The sequence below is a fragment of the Ambystoma mexicanum genome, chromosome 7p, assembly GCF_040938575.1.
Source record: "Ambystoma mexicanum isolate Mex_15411 chromosome 7p, UKY_AmexF1_1, whole genome shotgun sequence".
In the NCBI taxonomy this organism is placed as follows: Eukaryota; Metazoa; Chordata; class Amphibia; order Caudata; family Ambystomatidae; genus Ambystoma; species Ambystoma mexicanum.
The window spans coordinates 240,037,267-240,059,549 of NC_090939.1; positions in this window are offsets into that span (position 1 = coordinate 240,037,267).

Consider the following 22,283-nt stretch of genomic DNA (forward strand, 5'->3'; position numbering starts at 1 on the left):
GCTCATCCTCTGACAAACTGCATGCCATCTACTTCAAAGGCAATACCGCCTCTCCATCTGCTCCAAGAAAAGGGCTCATGTCCAAGGCTGTATCTATGGAGCCATCAACAACACGGCTGAAATCTTTCAAATCTGAAAGGAATTTACCAATCCTACCGCATTCTCATCTTCTCCTCCCCACTCCCAGGCCCTCTGCTCTGCACTGGCCACCCACTTCTCCCTCAAAATGTTGGACATCCTGTCCTCTCTGTCTTCTGCTCCCCCACTCCACCCCCTTGACCCCCTCTCTTGCCTCACTTGGTGCCCTCTCACCGCCCCACCCTCTCCTCTTTTACACCCATTGCGCCAGATGAGATCTCTAGGGTCATCCGCTCTATGAAAGTCTCCTCTAAACAGGTGCTCCCCTGCTCCTCCAGAACCATCAAGGACAACATTGCCTCTCTCGCTCCAGCCGTGGCTGACCTCTGCAACCACTCATTTGCCACTGACTCCTTCCCCCAACACAACCCCTCAAGCACTCTCTTGGGTACCCTCTCCTAAAAAAGCAGTCGGATGACCCTTCTTGCCGAGGTAACTATCGCCCTATCTCCATCACCACTTTCTTGGGCAAATTCATGGAGAAACTGGTCGTCCTTCCACACCAAAATGGCCAGCTGCCTCCGCGATCAGCAGTCCAGATTTAGGGCTGCCAGAGGCACAGAAACTGCTCCCCTGAACACCCGTGAAGACCTACTCTCCAGTCTGGATTCCAACTCCCCCCTCTGTTCTGATCCTCCTCAATCTCTCTTCGGCCTCTGACACTGTCATCTAATCCATCCTCATAAACCGTCTCCATGATACCCTAGGAATCACTGACAGGGCACTGGCATGGCTCACCTCCTTCCTTTCAAACATACCCTCCCAAGTGCAAATGGGTCATTTTCACTCCTCCACCACACTTTCTACCTGTGGCCTCCCCCAGTGCTCCATTCTATTGCCATGGCTCTTCAACATCTACTTGGCTCTTCTTGGCCACCTGATATCCACTTTCTCACCTCATTTCCAATGTTATGGAGATGACACACAGCTCTCCTTCAAGCTGCCATATTCTACGTCCTCCTCCCCCATACCTGACTGATATTTAGGCATGGTGCTCTGCAAAATATTCTCGGCCTTAATGCCAGTAAGACAGAGATCCTACTCATTGGGATGCCTGCTCTTTGTCCCCCCCCCTCTCTCTGGCCTGACTCCTTGGGTCCCATCCCCTACCCACCTGTGAGGCAAAAAATGTAATCTTTGACTCATCCCTCTCTTTCTCTACACACATCATGAACCTTGCCAAGAAGACCAACTTTCAGTTCCAACTTCTCAGTGGCATTCTACCCTTCTGCATATTCTCCCAGAAGATCAAGGTCTCCAGAGCCCTGGTTCTCTCTAGGCTTGATTACTGCAACAGCCTCTTCCTCAATCTGCCTCTTTCCTCCCTTTCCCCCTCCAACTAATTCAGAATAGGACTGCAAGACCTATCCTTGGCCTCAAGCCCAGGGACTACATCTCTCCTGCCCTAAAATCTCTCCACTGGCAGCCGGTGATCACAAGGATATAATTCAACACCCATTGCATCATCCACAAGGCCGTCTGGGGCCTGGGACCTCTTTACATCCAGCTGTCCCTCTCTAAATATCTCCCGACCAGAGTCCTTCGGCCCTTTGGCTCCAACTCTCTGTTGGCCAAACGTTTCTCCAAGCAGGGAGTGGAAGGTAGATCCCTTTCCTTGGCTGGCTCCTCCCTCTGGAATGGTCTTCCTTCCTCCCTCGAACTTGAGCCAGATCTTCTAAAGTTCCAGAAACTTCTCGAGACTTTCCTTTTCTCCTCTTCCTTCCTTCTCCCATACGTACTCCCCCTCTGCTGCTATGACTGGGGTCTGGTCCCTTCAGAGTCATACAGGGATGATACCAATGCCCACCAGTCCCCCCTGCATCCTTTGCCAGCACTTGCCCTCGGGCTCCCTTTCCCCGCCCAGCCCAACTTGGTCCACCTTGTCCACCGCACACATCCTCCCTTTCCCCTTTTTCCCCTGGCACTTGCCGTATTGCCCCCCCCAGCATCTTCCCCAACCCCATCCCTGGGGGCACCTCACTCCCTCACATCTCCCTCTACCTCCTCACCCCTGCACTTACCACCTTCTCAGTAGGATTGTCACAAGGCCAATATAACTTTTCTTTTTGTTTTCATGATTCCCTTGTTCCTCTGCCCCTTCTTGTCTTGTGGCACCTGGTACACTTGTGTATAGATGCCATACAAATGTCAAATAAATAAATAAATAAATAAATAAATAAATAAATGAATAAATAAATAGCTGAGCGCTTTTCAGTGGTAACAACAGAACAGATATACAGTGGGGGGTAGGATACAAAGGGGGATAGAGGAGGGGTACAGCGGTGGTGGGGAGGAGAGGCGTCTAGTGAGTCAGGTGGCACAAAGGGTGAAATGATGGCCTAGGTGTTGAGGAGGAGAGATTCCTTGAAGAGGTGGTTCTTGAGTTCTTTACTGAATTGCAGGTGTGAGGGGGTGAGTATGATGCCGGCAGGGAGGAGGTTCCATAGTCTTGGGACATAGCAAGAGAAGGCTTGTTTTCGGGTGCTTTGCTTTTTTCAGTGGCGGATTTCATGTCTGCACATGTCCTGGTTTCTAGTGGTGCGCTGTCTGCCAGAGATGCAGAGTATCTCTGTGAGGTAGCTTGGTGACTTGAGGGTGAATGCCTTATAGATGATGCAGCAAGACTTGATAGTGATTTGTGCATGCACTGGGAGTCAGTGACGGTCAATGCGGTCTAGGTGGTGGTATCTGCATAGACGCTGGATGAAGCGTGCAGCCGCGTGTAGGACTCTTCTCAGGGGCACAAGGGAGGACGATGTGAGGCCTTCGAGGAGTGTATTGCCCCATCCAGGTGGTATAGGACAAGTGCTTGAATTGTGAATCTAAAGTTTTCCAGAGGGAGGAATGGCTTGACATTTCGAGTCTGTAATACCAACTGGCACATTTCCTATCATGACTTTCTGTCAGCCCCTGGACATCATCTGGTTCTATCTGATGTCACCAGCTGTTGCAGGGTTCCACAAATCCATTATGTAACTATGTACATTGCTAAACCTTAACTATGTAGACTATATAACACACTTCATTTCCTTCCAATAAACTGAGAGAAGGAAGGATCAGGAGACGTACTTGTAGAATGAAACGGGTTAATGCAAAATATCAAATTAAACAAACATACTATGGGAATTGAGCAAACATAAAATGGGAGGTGTGTTAAGTACCTCGACGGCTGAGGGGATTATCTAAGATCTCTTTGCAATGTGCTCCTTTTTTCACTCATCTCCTCCCTTCAACTGCACTACATTGCCATACCGCACAGTCTTGGCACAGGAAAACCTTGAGTCCAACTTCCTACTCCATCTTTGGAGTTTGACTTTGACGTCATCACCTCTCTTCAGTTTCATTGACTTGCAATCATGCCTTATATCATTCCTCTTTTTAGACGCCTCACCACAAAATCTCACCTCTCTTCAGTTTCATTGGTTTGCATCCATGCCTTATATCTTTCCTCTTTTTAGACGCCTCACCACAAAATCTCATTCTTTCATAAATCAATCTAAGATCTACATCCACCGTTTTAGAGTGACCCATACATTCTGGAACCAGCAATGTGTTGGGTTTGTGACCCCCTGATAAGCTCAAATGGAGAGACACCACTAACAGGATGGGGAGTATTACTATACTGAAAAAGCTTCCAAAGCAACTCTTTCTGCCAATCGTCACACAGTTGCATTGATAAATGAATACCACCCATAAGAGTTCAATTAAATCGCCAACGCAAGCATTACTCTGCGGGTGATATAGCACGGTCCTCTTATGCATAATACCATTTTCCTCTCCCCAATTCTGAAACTCTTTCAAAATGAACTGTGGCCCATTGTCACTAATTAAAGAAGCAGGCCAACCATCTCACCAGAATATGTTCTCCAAAAATTTGATTACATTTTTCGAAGTGGTGTCTTTGATTACTCCTACTTATGGCCATTTAGTAAGCAAGTCCATGAATACAATGACATACAAGTCCCTACTTCCACGAAAATGGCCCCATTAGATCTATGGCAATAGTGTCCCATGGAATTCCTGGTGCTTGTGGTACAATCATGGGTGGATTTCTCGTCTTCAAGACCTTGTCACTATTATTGCTCTATTCCCACTCCTTAATTCTCGCCTCAACAAACCTGTCCATGCCAGGCCATCTTGTCTTAGGTGTTCTTTTGATAACAAGTTGAAATTAAATCAGTATCTTTTACCACACAATCTATAACAAAAAGGTAGAATTAGTAACAATGACCAAATCAGACATGATTAGGAATACACACATCAGATAGATTGGGACACATCTATATCAGTTACAATTAGAAAGAATGACAATCAAGGATCCCCATTCCACAATCCCTGCCCTCCCATGTTACACAAAGACACACACACAGACACACTTTGAATCACTTTAATGGCTACAGTAGGCATCTAATTGTAGGTTGTCGGAGGGAGGCTATTACTACTTTCCACCAACGGCACTGGCTCTCCAGAAGCACCCTCTGATTTGGAGGTGGAGGTACTGTTGGATTTGCTGCCGTATCCCTACCTCAGCCCTCCTCCAACCACAGCCATGCTGCCTCACTAAAGTGAGTGACAGAAACTGCTGTTCAAAGCAATAGATGTAATAGCTTTACCGATGCCACCTCTAGCTGAAGATGGTGGTAGGCACTGCGCACCCTCCTTCCAGACATTAGAGAGCGTAAAGAAGTTCTTTGTTTGCTGTCATTTATGGCCGATGGAAAGGAATTGCTTTGACATCACAGAGAGATGATTTAACAGGAGTGGCATGCTCTTTAGCTCCTGAGAAAGATCCAAGTGGGTCGAAAACCTTGTTGGCTGAAACAGTGGAATTAATAAACCTTGAATAAAATTGAATATCGAATACAAGGAACAGGCATGTAATTATACATTTATATTTTGATTTTGACTAAGCAAGACTATTGAGGTTTTAAGATATCTTTAACGACAGACCTAGCGCGATAGTGACATTGAAACCACACTTTTTCTCACTATTTCTTTACATGCTTGTAAAGGTACAGAATGTGCAAGGCAGTGCATGGTTTCCTCCTGAAGGGGTACAGGAACAGTCTAGTCAGAGCCAGGACAAGCTACACCCACAGACATAACTGGCACACCGTGGACAGTGCCACTACAAGTTGTATTTACAAAGGACAGACACAGCTCTATGCAGCCTGCCAGCTCCCATGAACATGGGAGATCTGCTTTCACATAACCCTTTCCCCGAATCACCAGGTCTTACCAGCTACCATTTGCTGGCTGGAGAATGGACTGCGTAGAGAGTGTGCACTGTGGCAACTTGCCTGCTATCTGCACTCCGTCTTGTACAAATCTTGCTGCTGGTCTTACTTCTCATATCGAAAAGGAAGGGTCATAAGAAGAAATTGAGTGCATAAGCACATCTGGGTTGTTGGTTGTTGGGTTTTCTGTCTCTCTCTCTCTCGCGCTCTCTCTCTCTATCTCCCCACTACCTCTCTTCCTCTGCTTCTAAATGGAGCTTTCGCCATTAACAAACATGAAAAGACTCCACTCCCAAGTACGACCAATATGCCCTCAAATTAATATCACGCTGTCCTAGGTTGGCGGATGCTGACTGCTGGGAAGTTTGGCTGGAGCATGCCTGGCATTTTGAAGTGAAAATGCACCACAGGCAAAGGGCCATTGCTGTCCCCTATGTTCAATGTCATCCTCGCTTGCCTGTCAGTTGCTACGGCCCTGCTTGTAAGTGACCTTAATTAGTGTGAGGCAGGGAGGCATGCCTTTTTTCCTCATCAAATTACCAATATGCTGCAGTGGCCTTCCAAAATGTTCAATCAGTTTAAGACTTGTCATTCTGTTTAATGTTGGTCCTGCATTGTATCATCAGAAACCGCACGTAAAACTGACAGGTGGAGAGCTGTTCACTTATCTTCAACATGCACAAATTTGCAGCCAGAATGCTTATCTTAGTTGTATAGCATGCACTAGATAAACATATATTAGCCTGCAGTGGGAAGCCATGACCAGTACAGTTAGGCATTGCTTTGAAAGTTTACACAGAAAATTGCAAATCGATTGGCCATATGCAATGTAATATGTAAGATGTACTTAATGAATGTGTAAAAGTTGTATATGTGTTATCTTGTTCAAAACTGTACACACAATCAAAAAAAAAGAATTGGGTAGCTGTGCTTTTTAACTTTAAAATAAATGCTAGATAATGCATGCAGCATTGGTACAAACAACTGCAACGTGCAAGTAGCATGTGTGCCAAAAATAAAATGATTGTATTTCCGCTGATGTTTTGAAATTACAATACTACGATACTTCCACTTGATGCAACAAACTAAATGTGGGATCAGTATCGAGAGGCAGCCCTTTCCGCACATCTTAAAAGGTTGCAACTATAAGAAGATTAATGCGAATGAAAACATGGTCTGCAAGCACCGCGCACTGTCATATTCTGAGTTTATGGGAAAAGACCATTCAACTCCTTGTTGCTGAACATGCACAAGGCCCCTTTCCTTGTGATGTCTACTTCGGCTGTCCCATGCTCTGCTTCCAGATGCTCCAGGAAGGATCTAACATCACTCGGCTGGGGGTCAGTGACCTGGTCCTGCCATGTTGATTTATCAATAAGTTTTTCTTAAAAGCCTCTGTGTTTTTACTAGACCCATACCATGCACTATTCCGCCTGATAACAGGTTTCAATAAGTAATAGCTCTGCTTTCACTACCAAGGTATTGACACCTATGTGTGCCAGTAGAGTGGGTACTTGCAGCAGGGCACCCCCAACTTTCAGGAAGGCATCATGCAGCCACTACACCTCAGATTGATTTACATCTCTTTGGTAATACATGCAAACAGATGCAAACATCCTGCTGTTTGGTTCCCCTTGCTAGCTAACTCCCTAGGCAACTGCCTAGTTTGCCTAGTGCTTGAACTGGCCCTGAGTGAGAGGGTTGACCATTGATTTAAGTCTCAGCCTAAGTTTAGCAGCACAGCTTGCACTCTTTGCAGTCCAAGAGCCAGAGCCCCAAGAATAGGCTGTTGGTGTAGTCGGATCTTGAGAGCAATAGAGCAATCACTGCCAGGGTTTTATGCATGAAGGTCAGCTAATGCGTGATGCACTTTATCGTTCAAAGTTTAAGGAAGCACCTCCTTATGGTGCCTTTGATCTGTGCTTTGAGTATGATTTTTCTGTTATCAAGATTCTGAGGTTTCTGTCCATTGTCGTAGGCACAAGGCAAGATTCCATTTCTCATGGCCAGGGAATTTGGAGAGGGGTTCAGTGGGGTGGTGCCATAAATCAAAAACATAGGTTTACTTGGCTGAAGTTTCAGTCTATTTGTTGTTATCTAGAGGTCAAAGTGTGCCACTCATGTGACAAGGCCGGGAACGTTTAATGATTGATTGGGTAGCGTCAGCATAGTTGAAGCATTCAACTCTGGAGTTATCGATAAGTTCCAAGTTAATTGTTTCTTTCATTTGAATCATTTAGCACTACACGTCCCATACTTAGGGTCTGTTGCCCTTTGGCCTTGTGTCTCTTGCTAACATGTGGATTTGCTCGTTTTCAGTGGGCTTTTACTGTCTACCTGAGCTTCAAGGCAAGTTAAGATAGAGTATTACAGTGCCAAGCTAACAGCTATATGTGCATTCTATGGCAACTTGAGAAACACATTCCTTGTGTGGGGGCAGCTCACCCACATCCTGCTGCATTATAAGCACTTCCATGATGTAGTACGCATGACTAAAGAACACTTTGCAGCAGCATAGTTGTACTCCAGGTTAGGTCAGGCTAGGGGATTTTTTTTCATGTAGCGCTGGACAGTTTTGTGTCCTGCCCACTAATATCACTTGCTAATGAGGCTTGGACATGCAAAATGCTGTCCCTGCTTCTGCGCTCATGTACAGGCTAGGGTGTGAGCCAACTCTCGATCCCTGCCTTTAACAGAGCCAAAGCCGGCGGGATTAGCTTCGAAGTGCTAGCACCAAAATCCTGGAATTTACTACCACCCAAACACAGGAAAGAAACATCCCTCTTAGCCTTCAGAAAGGCTTTGAAAACCATACGATCCAAATAACTTTTATCCACTCTGCTGTTCCACTGTAACCAAGGAACCTGATTACTGCCTAACTTGTCATGTTCTAGTAGCCAAGAATTGTACACTGTATTTTGCCTGCACCCAAGTGAATCTGCTGTAACAGCGCCACGCTGCACTAGGGCAGCTGCACGCTTTATAAATGGAAATACATAAATTAATTAATTAAAACTCTATTACTACAGAGGATGTGCTGTATATTACGGTGTACAGTAACATTCCCTTGGTGGTAAGGTGCAATCTTTTTTTCTTTTTATAGTTCTTGTTTCTTGTGAAGATGGCATAACTCTTGGCCATTCAACCAACCCATGTAGTGTAAGACGTTTCCACTTACTGTACATTATGTTACAGTATACAGCGTAGTTCTTCTGTACAAAGCAGTAATGTAGGTTTTGCGTATTAGTAGTTTAGGAATGCCTTGCTCTCTGTCTATATTGCGGATTGTAACGCCTGCTGTTTCTTCAGACCAAACTGTGTTCCTTGTGCAGCTGGCAACAGGACACTTGTTAATGTTGGTGAATTTAGAAGCACGGGCACACGATTGCCCAAAGGTTGTATTCATTCAGGAGTGGACTGAGAGCCAAAAGTGGGCCTGGACATTCTTTTGAAAGTGGCCCTATAGTTTACAGAACGAGCGGGCACACGAAAGAGCCCCACCCTTCTAAGGGGGGGACTGGTTGTTTGCCAGAAGGAAATGTTGAATTGTATAATAAAATGTGTCAAAATGGTGCAGTTAAAGAAGGGTGCAACATGTGCACTTGCCACTAGCCATTGGCTAATGATATTTGACTCTTGGTGAGTAAAAAATGGTGTGTTGTGTGTATGTTCAGAATGTTGGTGGCGAGTGATTTTTGTATGACATTCATTTTTGCCCCATGATTATTGTATATTTTTCAACATATAGGTATTAAAAGGTAAAGTTTTAAATAAGTTCACAATCTCATTTATGATAAAAACTAGAAATTCAAAGAAAATATTTAGGATCAAAAAGCTTCCAACGGTTGGTTATTAATTACAAACCAATATTACAATCAAGTTTGTTGAACCTACTTAAGAAACATGTTTGTAACAGATGAGCTAATTAAAAGCACCGCTAGTTTGCAAATAAACCATGTACTCAATTACTAAAAGTGGATTAATTATTTCTGAAGCCCTGGTAAGCAAACCGCTGAAGTTTGGCAAAAGCCTAATGAGTACTTTTGGGGTGATATGCACCTGAAAGTGTTAAGGATTTCTGATCATGGTATCTTTGCCTGGAGATCAGGGGAGCCAATTCAACGTCAGCTATTATGACTTATGTAGTAAGGAGGGCCCTACTGTTCCCGCAGGAGAGAAAATGCTAGTTTCCAAAGGCATCACCACCCAACTCCTGGGGAAACCCATGGCTTCATTACATGCAAATCTGTCCTGGCCATTTATAATGAGGTGGGCATTGTATTGTATTGTATTGTAGTGCATGGGGGTTTGTAGAGCTCTCTTTCACTATTGGCATCTCAGCTCAGTTGGGACTGAGGTAATTGACGGTGGTTATGTGGTGGAGGTAACTGTCTTGCTGATGGACCACCTCTCTACCCTTTACTGGTACTGGTAAGCATCCTATAGCATCCTATAGCCCAAAACATGTGTACTGGTGTTTGATGAGGTTCAAACTTCAGGACTGGGCCAGTGGACATGGGATTTCCTTCCACATACATACACACCCCCAAAGCTCAGCTGAAGAATGCACTTCACAATGTAATGACCTTTCTTTATATTATGCCTTTGGAATTTCTGTAGAGGAAGGGGTCACACACAGTGTCCTCTCTTTGTGTTAAGGGGGTATCTTATGTACAGAGGGTAGAATAATGGCACAGTGCATAGCCCGGGTTAAAAGGAATTTCTTATTGCTGGCTGTGCCATTACTACTCTTCCTAAAGTCAAAACACTGAGTATGGTGATTGATCAGGAGCTAAGCATGAAGGCTCATGTAAGCTACATGGTCTCATCTACATCTTATTATTTAAAATTGCTTGCTCGGCTGAGACCCTTCCTGTCGCGGCAAAATTGTGCATCAATTGCGCGGCTGCTCACTGGTACCAAACAAGATGGACAAGGGGAAATTATGCATCCCCCGATTGTCCAGAATAATGCTGTTAGTGTTGTAGAGCGACTGAACAGGAGGGATCGTATTTCACAAGCCAGACGAGCATTGCACTGGCTTCCTATTGCCAGTGGAATTTGTTTTCGCACTTGGTGCATAACGCTGTATGGAGCTAGTCCAGCCTATTTGCCAAATAGACTTGCTTGGTTGGTGATACGAAGGGTCCTGAGATCTAACAGTCTAGCTTTACTGCTTACCCCTCGAGCTAAATTGAGATTGTGGTTTAGGGCTCCTTCACTTATGCTGCTCCGAAAAGTTGGAATTCCTTGCCCCCGGACCTGAGATTATGTCAGTCTCTTATGAAATTTAAACAAGCACTAAAAACCCTTATGTTTAATTAATTGATTGCCATGAACATTGATTGATTGCCATTTCGTTATATTCCCCTGTGCTTTTATGTCTTTGATAGTTTTGTCTACCGCTACAATGCACACAGGCTCGTCTTATGCGCTATATAAATATGAATAAATAAATAAATGTAATATGAGTTCCCACCACCTAAGGCAACAGTTCTTGAGCTGGCTCAGTCCCATTAGATTGCTGGATAACAGATTATTACAAAGACCCCAAACCATGTTCTTAGCTAGTTCTATTGGCATGAGATGTATCAACAAACAAGGTTCTGTTTTGCATCTGTCAAAAACGCTCCAGGGTAGATGTGGGTAGAGCATTGCTTTAGGCTCTCTCTATCAGTACAGTACCCTTACACTACCTGGGGATAGACAAAATACTCCACTTGAACAACTCTAAGGCAGGGCACATATTAGTAATGGCCAGTTATGCTACACAGTATCCAGCAGCATGCCCACTGAAAACCAAAATGCCCCAGCAGATCACACGGCATCTGGTACTGTTCTTCTCCATTCTAAGCTTACCTAAAATCATTTGGATGGATCACGATTCCAAGCTCATATCCTGCGTAAAGGTGGAAGCTACAGACCTTGTTAATATACAGACATTCCATACCTCTAGCTATAGACCAACAATCAATGGCTTGTATAGCACTTTTAACGAAACCTTCAAGAATCTTTTGAGGAAACTGCTCAGCAAAGATGAGATGAACTGGGACCTCTTTGCTGTCTAGAAGAGAAATCCTCTACAGTCTAGAGGAGAGCTGAAAACACCACAAAGGCACCACCATGAACTCCACTCAGTTTGCACAAAAGACCCTAGAAAGGGTTGCCCTGATATGAGAGTTAGTGAGCCACAACATGAATCCCAGGACAACAACAAAAAAGGCACTTTGGTTGAAAGGCCCATCTACAAAAATTCAGCGACCAAGTGTTGATGTTGCTGCCTGCCAACATCTGAGCAAGCTGGCATTGACTCTATTTTATTATGGAAATCCTAATTGGCCTGAAATGTCTATTACAGCAGGCAGATCGAAGAACGTTGTCCTATAATTCCCACATCACTTGGTTAAAGGTGCGGAAAGACCCCAAGAATCCAGTCGAGGTAGACTGGACAAGAGTTGAGGTACGCTTTCATTCCTTTAAGGTGGTGACCATAGCCAGGATCCCTCAATGAATGAAGCCCCGCCAGATCAGTGATATGTTGGATTTTCTTGACAATTTTAGCGATGTCTTTTCAGATAAGGTGAGGAGGGTGAAGGACTTATAGCATGGTAATAAATACAACCCAAGGGAAGTCAATTTGCATCTGACCAATTAGCAGGAGACCGGCAAAACGTTGTACAAAAAGAAGGCCAGAAAATGTTAGACGTGAATGTTTTTGAACCATCCTGAAGTCATTGCGCATCAATGATCATACTGGTAGGAAAAGCAGATGGGAACTGGTGCTTCAGTATTGATTTGCACAAATAAACACGTCTCATAATTCAATGCCTGCACAGAATCAATGAAATTACTGGATGGCTACTTCCACCTACATTTCAAGCGTGTAAAGGCAAATTGCCAGGATCCTTTTGGATCAGAAGAAAACGAGAAAAGGGCCTTTTCCTAACCAGACGGATTGTTTAAATTCACAGTTTTACCTTTTGGCTTGCATGGGGCTCCAGCTACCTTCATCTAGCAGCTGATGAATCAAGCTCTATGACCACATAAAGCATACACAGCTCCGTGCAATATTGTGACCCATTGCCATACCTGGTGAGACCAAATGCTGCATTCTACATAGTTATACAACTACTACTACTACGAAAGGTTGGCCTCAAAGGCAATCCAGTCAAATTCCACTGGTCCTCGTGATGGCCAAGTATCTGGGCTCCCAGGTTTTGGAAGACTGCATGCAGTCTCAAAAAGGCAAACTTAAAACATTACAAAAAATGCCCACGCAAATGATGAAGAACTAAGGGTCTTTCTCCAGACAATGGGATATTTATGGCAATGCTTTCCCCAGTTCTCCACCATTGCAGCACCCCTGGTGATCCATCTAAGATTTGCAACCAAACCGATACACACCAGGGTACACTGCCACTAGGCCGTAAAAACATTACTTGATTCACACATTTAATCATATAAAGGACTGTCATTTCGTAAGTCTGTGTGTGTGTGTCTGAGAACCTCTGCATGGAAGATATAGTTCAATGCCTAAGATGTGACTGGTCATGTGTTGTTCTTCCAAATGAATTCTTTGAAATAATGAAGGTTTTGGGTCAGCAGCGCCTCCCTCGGGTTGTCACTAGCCCACAAGTGGTGATCGGTGGGGAGCACAGACGGGCCTGCCTGGATTAGGGGACAAGGACCCTAAACTAACACCCAGTTGGAGCACAGCACAGAGAGATGGAGGGACTCCTCTAATCTCAGACCCAGATGGTAATTGGCCGCAGGTGGTGCACTGTGCTATGATTCAGGCTTGTTCCATGTAGGTAGTGTTACCCTTAAGAGGTTCATGTGTCCTCAATCAGACATGGAGGGACTATGGGAAAATCAGGCCTGGATCATAGATGACTGCCTGCTTGGCTCAGGAGGTAGTGTTGCCAATGTGAACATTGCATGATGGGTTATGAAGATTGCATGGCTATCCAGGAGAATGTGGAATATGTTACAGGCATGCCTGCTTCCCTCCTCTGTTGTGGATAGATGGCTCAAGCAGATACTGCATCCCACCCCTGTCATGTGAGACCAAATTCTGAATGCTAATGTCACACATCTTTATCGACTGGCAGGCAGAGGCAGAAAGATTGCTGCTGCCCCAGACATGAAAAGCGAATTTCCCAGGATAGACCCTTAGTAGCTGCCGCACCTTCCCAGCACAGGAGAATATAAGCATTGGCAATGCCAACAGCATGGGAAAGGCACTTGCCAGGCACTGCTGTAGTGGTGTAGCTGGCCATTGATGGTAGCAGATGCAAAAATGCAAGTACCTGGCATCTAATAACAGTGCCCGGCAAATGCCTAATACATATACACAAGCTAAATTTGTTGCCTTTGTCAATGCTTTTTTTAACAGAGTTCAGTGAAGGACACACTGAGGGTTTCTAAATCCAGTGGCTGAAGGCAGACCTGGTTAACACATTTTTATTACACCAGTAGCTGTTCACAGCTCCAAATAAGTCATTGGGCCTCATTACAAGGTTGCCGGTCAGGTAAAACTGACTGGTATCACTGTACCAGCATCCTTTACCGGACCCAAGTATTCGAAGTCGCAATGCAGGTATGGCCGGCATCAACAGGGACCCGCCGTGGCCGGCCACACCGTTGCCAGCATCAGCGTTGCCACGCGGCAGCCATGCCAGTGACACTGGAATGCCGCAAGTCCAAATTAAGAGGTGCATGGACATGCAAATACTGGTAATAACGGATAAATTGATGCCATAAACACCGGCATCGCTGAGCAACCGTTAAGAAGAATCAGGTGTGTGTAAACCTGCCACAGGTGCTCACAATCAGCACAGGTGGAGGCAATGCAGTCTGGCACAGCACAAAAGGAGCACTTCCACGCACCACACCCCTCCCAAATCCACAATGCTACTGTTAGCACTAGCAGCACTGGAGCTGGAGACATGCACAGCTACTCCTTGAGGAGGCAGTGAGCCAGAGTAATTCCTAAATAACAGGTTCCCTGCCTGTCCCTAGGTAGCCATGGGAAAGCTTCATTACCGCAAATGAAATAGACAGGTTCGCCTACATACAAAGGTCTGTCCTCACTGGTCAAGTTCGCAACATTGGTGCAACCCTTAAAATCACCCATTGACTGAGTACCATTCCTCTGTATGCAGAAAGAAACTGAATCGGGGCTGTGGTCAACAGTATAGGAAGGTGGCGTGGCATCCCTATTGCCTATAGGAGCCATCTTGAAAGAGATGAAAGATTGGAAAGGTCGAGATAGTCTATCAGAAGGCCTAATAGAAGCAATATTAAGCTTGCTCCTATTAGCAAAGAGTAAGTATCCCAGGGGCGTTAGAACTTGTTTCTCAAAATCATTCAAATTCGTTCCATCAAAGTTCCCCGAGATGCTATCATTCAATCGGCCAAAGAATAGTGCCCTTAAAGAAGCATAGCATGCAATAGTCAGAGGTAAAGGATGAATATACCAGCCCAACCCCTTCTTTCTGTGTTGTGGTAAATGCGAGCAGACCCAACAATTAGACCTATTAAAAATGGCATGTGTGGCATTCATTATGAGTAATAAAGTGTTATTGTGGTAATTCTATCTGTGCTGAGAGTCTCTAGGGTATAGAGTGTGCAGATGCACAAAAGGTGTAGAAGCAGTAGGTACATTTTCAGTGGGCAAAAGAGTTTCAAGCGGATGTACTTCTTCCAAATACCAAAATCCTAAGGCAATTACTATTGTGAAGCCGTTTTACATAATCACAATACAACAATACGTTTTAAGGGACCATACATTCAATTGTCCATTGTTTCGCTCGGTCACACAGTCACTTATTTGTTCAGTATGAGTGAGAGTGATTGCAGGCATTGTTTTCTTCAAACAAAATACTCCAGAGTTTATTTGCTGGCGATCTCCTGATCGTGCGTTTTCTTAGTCCTTCCCTAACCCTAGCCAACAGAATTCCTTACGTGCAAAAGAACAGGGCCAAAAGACAAGCCCTTCGATGATCTTTCCTGGTGGCACTGCCGAACCGTGCAGTAAGTCTAGCTCCGTGGACGCAGATCGTACCTTGTGACTCCTGGTACTGAGTGATCTGCGAACAACGTGTCTTTGCTTCCTGATGGAAGTGGTGTATTTGTGACAGAACCTGACAATGATGAAAAAGAATCTGTAGGAGAGTGTTGAGATAAAGCGGCTGTTTCCCCAGGCTCACGGGCTCAGGGAGAGTCTCCGAAGCACTCTCGATGCTGCTCAATGCTGCGTGATCGCTGGAAGTAGTGTAGGTAGGAATTTCTGTATCTTCTGTATCGTGCGGCAAAGGGAAGGGAATCCTCTTGACGTGCGACGCGTGGATCCAATGTTTTCGTCCTGACACTCATACTCTGTGTGGCCAAGAGGACCTGATGAGGGCCCCTGTTAGGCAGAAACCTATGCAGTTCCCTTAGGGACCACTGCAAAAAGTTTAAGTCCACAGGAGTTAGCAGTAAACCCAATTGGTAGCAGTCTGCACCACCCGGATTTACCTGGTAGCTGTGGCTGAGCAGTCAGACCTCTCTCAAGAAGAGTTAGGCAGTATATAGAGTATATACAATAGGGCCAAAAATACAGTAGCACAAGCAAACACTGACCAGAGCTTGGGTATAAAAGTATATAATTATTTATTTAAAAACACACTTGTAAAAATACACTGGCACTAATATGTCAAGCAAGTTCAAACACAGTCACTATAAATATATACACCTCCCTAGTTAATTATTTGACAAGTCTAGGTTAAGACACCACTTATTTAGCAAAACAGAGGTGAGCGCGTAACCGTAGATGGCACTCCAATGATTTGTTTAAAAAGGGAGAGAAAGGGCAGAATAGGAAAAACACACAGTACCAACACTTTTAAGAAACCACAGCAAGTCAAGAAAGGCAGGATCTACTGTAGAGCAAAAAGTTCATAGGCCAGGCCCACTCTTGGAGAGAGCAAGGTGGAATGTGCCCAAGATCACACAGTGGAAATGCACTCAAAATCTTTGCAGAAAAGTCAAAAGAGGTTGGATCAAGTTAGAAAGGTAATGTTAACAGGTCCGAGGTCACCCCAGGATAGAGAGTCAAGGATTTACGGGACACCTTAGACAGTCTGTTGCAAGGGAGACCAGGCGGGACACAGTACCTAGAATGGTGAGAAAGCTCCAGTGGGGGCAGTTGTTCCTGGCAGCGGGTGCAAGTTGGAGCTTCGTCCAGGGGAAGAGATGATCTCGACGTAGAGGAAAGCTGAAGGTCGTTGCACTGCCAGGGAAGAAACCAGCCGCAGAGTTTCCCGGTTAAAATGTACGACCCTTTTATTCGCGGTAGAGGTGAAGCGTGGCTATCTGGCCGCCGGTGTGCTTGGCATGGCCGATTCGACCATGAGACGATCCAGGAAGGCGAAAAAGTCGAACTGGTTGGTCCCACCAGCTCAAGGGGAAGAAGATCTCCTCTGTCATCGGGAAAGTGGTGAGTTTCGTACAGCAGAGCTCCACCGGTGGTGTCGTCATTGTAGATGGCTCAGCTTCTCCCCTCTTCGGATTCTTTAGGTCCTGTGGTGATTTCTGAAGTTCCAGTCCCCAAAGCCCTGCTTTTATGCAGAAAACCCCCATTCATCAGCCTAGCTGTCAATCAAACATGCTAAGTGGTGAGCCGGGCGGCTCACCACTGGGCCAATCACACAAGAGTGTGATTTGAGTTGCCAAGGCAACTCAGTCCAGGGTGCCTATTCCCCCCTCCCACACATCCTGTAGACCCAGACAGAGTGGCACCACTTTTGGAGGCTTCTGTGCAGAAGCCCGCCAAAAGTGGAACAAAGGGCTCGACTTGGGTTAGGGTTTCAGAGGCGAACACAAACGCCATTTTAAAACCGAGTCCTGGCAAAAAGACCCAACCGGGGAATAAATATTAAATAAATAACCCGGCGGTATCTTTAACATTGCACCAAAAAGTGGTGCGTTTAAAATGAATGGGAAAATCCCATAGGAAATATTTCGGTGGAATATTTCGCGTGGTATCCACTGCCACCAGCCAGAAACTCGACAAGGGGGAACTGGACAGTGCCCCCTTGGAAAACAGACCCAGGGGCAATCGAATTACCCTTACCAGTACTTCCACAATATGTTGGTTTGTACTGGTTCTGTTCACAATTTGAGACTAGTAAAGCCAATGCTGACTTTACATGCCCTGGGAGACAGTAGTCAGTCCCAGGGTATGGAGTCTATGTTTGGGGGTCACTATGACACCCCTGTGTTACTGCACTGAGGGTGCTGTGTAACACACATACCAAAAACACATGAAGCCCTATGGAGTAAAAGACCCCATAGCCCATAAAACACATTACATAGTCAAAGGACATTCTCAAATCATGCCTAAGAGTGGGAGAAAAAGAGTCTCACTCTTAGCAGGAGAAAACATTAAACCCCAAAAATCCAGCAAAGCTGCTGGGGGACTCACTAGGTTTGGGTAATTAGCCTTTACAGAGAATTCTCCCTAACAGCCCCTGCAACGCAGTGCGAGACAGGATGCTCTTTCAAATGCCTTGACGAGCACCCAGCTACCAGGTCAGATGCTGTGACCTGGGCCCTCGTATTTTACTGGAAGGGCTTCTCGCACCTGTTGATAAATCAAATACAGATTTTTAGTTAACCGTTCACAGTAGTCTGAAAGAAGTACATGTTGAATGTCCCGCAGTGATTTCGGCTTTGGCAGGTTCAAAATGTTATCTGGCCTACCCATAACCACCTCAAATGGGGAGAGCCCAGTCTTAGTCTGTGGAGTCGTTCTCATTGATAACATGATCGGTAAGGCATCCGGCCATTTCAGTTTGGTGCCGGCACACATTTTAGCAAGCTTATTCTTCAAGATCCCGTTATGTCTCTCTACCAATCCAGCACTTTGAGCATGTCTAGCCGAATGGAACCGTTTATCGATCTGTAATCCCGTGCATATCTGCAGAATTACAGCAGCGATAAAGTGTGGACCATTGTCCGACCAGATGACCCTTGGCAAACCAAACCTAGGAAAATATTCCTTAAGCATGGTTTTCACCGTTGTCATTGCTGTGGCATCTTTAATAGGAAAGGATTCAACCCATTTATTAAAGGCACATATAACAACTAGAACAAATGTATAGTTATTACAATGCTCCATTTCAAAGAAATCAAAATGTATGACCTCGAAGGGGACAGAAGGTGGACCAAAACTACCCCTAGGTGTCGTTGTACCCTTTCCCATATTATGCTGTAGACAGATCATACAACTCTGAACAAAACGTTCAGCGGTTTTCGAGATTTTATCATTCACCCAGACATTTTGTAACATTTTGGAAACCTTCTGTGCACAGATGTGGGTGGGCACATGAGCCATTGCGACCATCATTGTAATGTACGCAGCTGGCAGCAACCATTTTCCCTCTAACTTGTCCACCCAACACCCGTCATCATCCAACCTTTCCAAACCCTCAGTATTCTTCTAATGTGGCAACGGCTTGAATGTTCTTTATAGATTCAATACGTTCATCTATAGTACAAACATTGGTGGCATCCCTTGAAGTATACATTTCTGAATAGAAATCGGTGGCAGTTTGTTTGGCTATCTGGTCAGCAAAAGCGTTCTCTTTTCCTATATCATCTATGATTTTCTGATGTGCTTTGCATTTCATGATTGCTAACTAAGTGGGGAGTGCAAGCGCTGAAAGTAACCGTACTATCAAGGAGCCATATTGGATCTTAGTTCCATGCGAGGTCAAGAAACCTTGTTCTGCCCAAAGTCTACCGAAGTTGTGAAGCACCCCAAAAGCATACTGACTATCAGTATATATATTTACTGCAAGCCCTTCGGAAAGTTCACAAGTTCAAGTCAATGCTATAATCTCTGCGGGCTGCGCAGAGTTATGCGCGATTCTCTTGGTCTCCACAATCGTGCTCAATGTGGTAATTGCATAAGCAGCCGTGGATGTACCATCCAGAAGTTTGAAACGGTAGCCATCACAAAACAGCTCCCCTTGTGGTTTATTCAAAGGAGTATCTTTCAAGTTGATTCTGCCTTTAGTCTCTTGCTCTGTGGTGTAAAGGCAGTCATGTGACGCTTCACCACTGCAAGTAGTAGCTTGAGGTAAAGGTAAAAGTTCAGCCAGATTCAATACACAACAACTCTGAATTTTGATGTGCGGTGCGAACAAGATCAATTTGTATCTCGTTAATCGTGCGGAGGGGAGGTGTTGCGTTTGTGTTCTGTTTAATAGAACATCTACAGAGTGAGGTACCATCAGGGTTAAAGCATGGCCTAGGACCATTCCCTCGCGCTGTTTTACAGACGCAGCAGCAGCAACAACAACTCTCAAACATCTTGGCAAAGCACATGCAACAGGATCAAGGGCGGAAGATAAGTAGCCGCACTGCCTATTCTTCCCTCCAATGCCTGCGTTAATACAGCCAAAGTACATGCATCACGTTCATGCACATACAACACAAAGGCTTTTTCATAATTTGGTGTGCCCAAAACTGGTGCTGAACACAGTGCAGTCTTGAGCAGATCAAACGCTTGCTGGTGTTCCAAGTTCCACGGCAATGGCAAAGAAATGCCCTTCTTTGTCAAAGCCAAAATTGGTTTAATCGTTAACGAGAAGTTCAGGATCCACTGCCTACAGTAAGAAGACATTCCTATCAAGGCTCTGACTTCTTTCTGTGTATTTGGGAAAGACATGCTAGAAATTATTTTAATCAGTTCAGCCGTCAACCTTCTTCCCTCCTTTGACAGGAGATAGCCTAAATAGACGACCTCCTGTCGACAATACTGAAACTTTTTGAGTGAAGCTTTATGTCCATGTTTTGCAGGCACTTTCTGAGTCAGCAGCCAAAAGTAGATAATCTACGTATTGAAGCAGTGTACAAGTGGTAGGCAACTTGAGTATATCAAGCTGCTCTTTCAAAGCCCTACTATAGATGCTCAGACTTTCCGTGTAACCTTGCAGCGCACGGGTAAATGTAAACGAGTGTCCCCGTAAGGTGAACGCAAACAGATATCTGCTATCCTTGTGCATAGGAATGCTAAAGAAAGCATTGTTAAGATCTACAACACTGAAGTGAGTAGCAGAAGCCGGAATCATGGTTAGTATTGTCGTCACATCAGGCACAATAGGAAATTGTGGAGCAACAATCTTATTAATAGCGCATAAATCAATGATAAAACGAAAAGGAATTACATTATCGCCTTTCTTATACACAGGCAAAATCGGAGTATTGCACAAACTACCTGCAATTTCCTCAATTACCCCACGATGTACAAAATCGGAGAATATGCACTTCAAAGCTTGCTCACCATCAACCGAAATCTTATACTGAGGAATACGTGGCAACTTTACTCCATGTTTCAAAATGATCTTAACAGGCTCAATTTGTAGGACACCATCATTGTCATCAATTGCCCATAAACACTCCGGAACATCACTTAATTCCGGCGGCAAAGGTCTAGTCAAGAACTGAGAGACAGAAAGTTGCTGTGGTGAAATCGTCAAACGCACTCCATCCGAAGAACAATGAATTACCGCATTTAATTCCTTCAACAGATTCAACCCCAACAAATTCTCTCCACAGACGTAGTCAAAAGAAATGGACAGTGGATGCGTGAATGGACCCAATGTAATCGGTACCAGCGAAGAAACCGGACAAACTACTTGTATATCAGAAACCCTACAGAAACATTGGTTTGCCCTGACAGTGGAATGTTTGGAACCCGTGAATGATCAATGGAACACTTCTGTGCTCCTGTATCTATCAAGAATAGATGTTTCCTATTTCCCACTATCATCTCAACGTAGGGACCTTTCTGATTAACGGGAATAGACGTTGGTTCAAAAACCTGCTTCGGGCAATCCTAGCGAAACAGAATGTCATCAAAAGGAAGGTCTTCAGAGAGATATGCAGTAGAAGGATGATCAAAAATGTTTCTATTATCCACACTTGGAGACTGATTATCCTGCGAAAAAGGTTGTGAATTTTGAGAAAACTGACTTCTACCAGGACCCCCAGCCCAGGGCGGCCTCTGGATCGTCTACCCATGTTACCAAAAGTGTTATTCGACCTGTGCTGGAGGATCGGGCATTGTGCTCACCAATGACCCTCTTGTCTGCAATAAGCACATTGGTTCGCGTGTATAGGACCCAACGGCACGTTACCCTGTCGAGCATACTGTCCCCTAAACTATGAATTACCCCCTCTAGGGCCTCTAACAATTTGTTGCAATAGAACTTTAGCTTTCAGGTCTCCCATTCTCTTTTCAATTCTTTCTTTCTCATTATTGACTCGGTTTTCATAGTACCGAGCCATATGCAACACTTCAGACTGAGATTTAGCTTGCCAAGCGCTCTCAGAAGACATAATTTGCAACTGGATGTCGGGCAACAATCCACGCACAAATTTGTCTACAAATAATCTTTTTTTAGACTCTGTGCTCAAATTCTATCCACTGAAATCTGAAAACACTTTGAACCGATTAAAGAATTCGGTAGCACCTTCAGACTTCCCTTGGACACAAGCAGTAAGTTTGTCCCAAATGATCCTTCTTTCAGGAATTATGACTTTTATTTTCACAGCACGAATATGTACATACGGAGGTGGCGCAGTGGCACCAGGCCTTCGTTCATTTAGAAGTTTGTCAATTAACTCATCAGATACATGAAAGTCTTTAGACAGATAGATTTTCTGAATACCAAGTTGAAAAGCCCTATCCATATTCCTAACTGACTCAGACTGTTTATTTTGATCGTACAACAATGCTTTTTCAGCATTGGACATATGACGGCGCGCATGTTTCTCCCTACTTTTAAGTTGCTGCATAGCTTCTTTCTTCCAATTCTGTAATACATCGAATGCTGCAGGTCTAGCCTTTTTCTT